Below are 4,151 nucleotides of genomic sequence, written 5' to 3' on the forward strand. Positions count from 1 at the left end.
TGGGTGCAGGCCTGAGCACACTGCCTGGCTTAAAAATGGCCCCATGACCCCCACCACATGGCCAGGCCCTGCCTGTACCAGGCCTCAAGATGGCCCCCCACCCACATGGCCAGGCCCCAGCACCACCCCCAAAAAGTCGAAAAACACTCAAAAATCACCACAATCCCATGCCATTCATGCCCTCAATGATGTTTAAATTCAAGACACCCCAGAGAAAGACTAGGCCCATGCACCACTGAGTACCCCTTGGGCATAATGGTTGAAAGCAAGGCAAACTGGGTGCAGGCCTGAGGACACTGCCTGGCTTAAAAATGGCCCCTTGACCACCACCACATGGCCAGGCCCTGCCTGTACCAGGCCTCAGGATGGCCCCCACCCACATGGCCAGGTCCCAACACCACCCCAAAAAGTCGAAAAACACTCAAAAATCACCACAATCCCATACCATCCATGCCCTCAATGATGTTTAAATTCAAGACACCCCACAGAAAGACTAGGCCCATGCACCACTGAGTACCCCTGGGCATAATGGTTGAATGCAAGGCAAAGTGGGTGCAGGCCTGAGCACACTGCCTGGCTTAAAAATGGCCCCTTGACCCCCACCACATGGCCAGGCCCTGCCTGTACCAGACCTCAGGATGGCCCCCACCCACATGGCCAGGCCCCAGCACCACCCCAAAAAGTCGAAAAACACTCAAAAATCACCACAATCCCATGCCATTCATGCCCTCAATGATATTTAAATTCAAGACACCCCAGAGAAAGACTAGGCCTATGCACCACTGAGTACCCCTTGGGCATAATGGTTGAAAGCAAGGCAAACTGGGTGCAGGCCTCAGCACACTGCCTGGCTTAAAAATGGCTCCTTGACCACCACCACATGGCCAGGCCCTGCCTGTACCAGGCCTCAAGATGGCCCCCACCCACATGGCCAGGCCCCAGCACCACCCCAAAAAGTCGAAAAACACGCAAAAATCACCACAATCCCATGCCATTCATGCCCTCAATGATATTTAAATTCAAGACACCCCAGAGAAAGACTAGGCCTATGCACCACTGAGTACCCCTTGGGCATAATGGTTGAAAGCAAGGCAAACTGGGTGCAGGCCTGAGCACACTGCCTGGCTTAAAAATGGCCCCTTGACCACCACCACAAGGCCAGGCCCTGCCTGTACCAGGCCTCAAGATGGCCCCCACCCACATGGCCAGGCCCCAACACCACCCCAAAAAGTCAAACAACACTCAAAAATAACCACAATCCCATGCCATCCATGCCCTCAATGATGTTTAAATTCAAGACACCCCAGAGAAAGACTAGGCCCATGCACCACTGAGTACCCCTTGGGCATAATGGTTGAAAGCAAGGCAAACTGGATGTAGGCCTGAGCACACTGCCTGGCTTAAAAATGGCCCCTTGACCCCCACCACATGGCCAGGCCCTGCCTGTACCAGGCCTCAAGATAGCCCCCACCCACATGGCCAGGCCCCAACACCACTCCAAAAAGTCAAAAAACACTCAAAAATCACCACACTCCCATGCCATCCATGCCCTCAATGATGTTTAAATTCAAGACACCCCACAGAAAAACTAGGCCCATGCACCACTGAGTACCCCTGGGCATAATGGTTGAAAGCAAGGCAAAGTGGGTGCAGGCCTGAGCACAATGCCTTGCTTAAAAATGGCCCCTTGACCCCCACCACATGGCCAGGCCCTGCCTGTACCAGGCCTCAAGATGGCCCCCACCGACATGGCCAGGCCCCAACACCACCCCAAAAGTCTAAAAACACTCAAAAATCACCACAATCCCATGCCATCCATGCCCTCAATGATGTCTAAATTCAAGACACCCCAGAGAAAGACTAGGCCCATGCACCACTGAGTACCCCTTGGACATAATGGTTGAAAGCAAGGCAAACTGGGTGCAGGCCTGAGCACACTGCCTGGCTTAAAAATGGCCCCTTGACCCCCACCACATGGCCAGGCCCTGCCTGTACCAGGCCTCAAAATAGCCCCCACCCACATGACCAGGCCCCAACAACACCCCAAAAAGTCAAAAAACACTCAAAAATCACCACAATCCCATGCCATCCATGCCCTCAATGATGTTTAAATTCAAGACACCCCACAGAAAGACTAGGCCCATGCACCACTGAGTACCCCTGGGCATAATGGTTGAAAGCAAGGAAAACTGGGATCAGGCCTGAGCACACTGCCTGGCTTAAAAATGGCCCCTTGACCCCCACCACATGGCCAGGCCCTGCCTGTACCAGGCCTCAAGATGGCCCCCACCCACATGGCCAGGCCCCAAAACCACCCAAAAAAGTTGAAAAACACTCAAGAATCACCACAATCCCATGCCATCCATGCCCTCAATAATGTTTAAATTCAAGATGCCCCACAGAAAGACTAGCCCCATGCACCACTGAGTACCCCTGGGCATAATGGTTGAAAGCAAGGCAAAGTGGGTGCAGGCCTGAGCACACTGCCTGGCTTAAAAATGGCCCCTTGACCCCCACCACATGGCCAGGCTCTGCCTGTACCAGGCCTCAAGATGGCCCCCACCCACATGGCCAGGCCCCAACACCACCCGAAAAAGTCTAAAAACACTCAGAAATCACCACAATCCCATGCCATCCATGCCCTCAATGATGTCTAAATTCAAGACACCCCAGAGAAAGACTAGGCCCATGCACCACTGAGTACCCCTTGGGCATAATGGTTGAAAGCAAGGCAAACTGGGTGAAGGCCTGAGCACACTGCCTGGCTTAAAAATGGCCCCTTGACCCCCACCACATGGCCAGGCCCTGCCTGTACCAGGCCTCAAAATGGCCCCCACCCACATGGCCAGGCCCCAACACCACCCCAAAAAGTCGAAAAACACTCAAACATTACCACAATCCCATGCCATCCATGCCCTCAATGATGTTTAAATTCAAGACACCCCACAGAAAGACTAGGCCCATGCACCACTGAGTACCCCTGGGCATAATGGTTGAAAGCAAGGCAAAGTGGGTGCAGGCCTGAGCACACTGCCTGGCTTAAAAATGGCCCCTTGATCCCCACCACATGGCCAGGCCTTGCCTGTACCAGGCCTCAAGATGGCCCCCACCCACATGGCCAGGCCCCAACACCACACCAAAAAGTCGAAAAACACTCAAAATCACCACAATCCCATGCCATCCATGCCCTCAATGATGCTAAAATTCAAGACACCCCACAGAAAGACTAGGCCCATGCACGACTGAGTACCCCTGGGCATAATGGTTGAAAGCAAGGCAAAGTGGGTGCAGGCCTGAGCACACTGCCTGGCTTAAAAATGGCCCCTTGACCCCCACCACATGGCCAGGCTCTGCCTGTACCAGGCCTCAAGATGGCCCCCACCCACATGGCCAGGCCCCAACACCACCCGAAAAAGTCTAAAAACACTCAGAAATCACCACAATCCCATGCCATCCATGCCCTCAATGATGTCTAAATTCAAGACACCCCAGAGAAAGACTAGGCCCATGCACCACTGAGTACCCCTTGGGCATAATGGTTGAAAGCAAGGCAAACTGGGTGAAGGCCTGAGCACACTGCCTGGCTTAAAAATGGCCCCTTGACCCCCACCACATGGCCAGGCCCTGCCTGTACCAGGCCTCAAAATGGCCCCCACCCACATGGCCAGGCCCCAACACCACCCCAAAAAGTCGAAAAACACTCAAACATTACCACAATCCCATGCCATCCATGCCCTCAATGATGTTTAAATTCAAGACACCCCACAGAAAGACTAGGCCCATGCACCACTGAGTACCCCTGGGCATAATGGTTGAAGGCAAGGCAAAGTGGGTGCAGGCCTGAGCACACTGCCTGGCTTAAAAATGGCCCCTTGATCCCCACCACATGGCCAGGCCTTGCCTGTACCAGGCCTCAAGATGGCCCCCACCCACATGGCCAGGCCCCAACACCACACCAAGAAGTCGTAAAACACTCAAAATCACCACAATCCCATGCCATCCATGCCCTCAATGATGCTAAAATTCAAGACACCCCACAGAAAGACTAGGCCCATGCACGACTGAGTACCCCTGGGCATAATGGTTGAAAGCAAGGCAAAGTGTGTGCAGGCCTGAGCACACTGCCTGGCTTAAAAATGGCCCCTTGACCC

This window comes from Lissotriton vulgaris, chromosome 8 (assembly GCF_964263255.1).
Source record: "Lissotriton vulgaris chromosome 8, aLisVul1.2, whole genome shotgun sequence".
NCBI classification, from domain to species: domain Eukaryota; kingdom Metazoa; phylum Chordata; class Amphibia; order Caudata; family Salamandridae; genus Lissotriton; species Lissotriton vulgaris.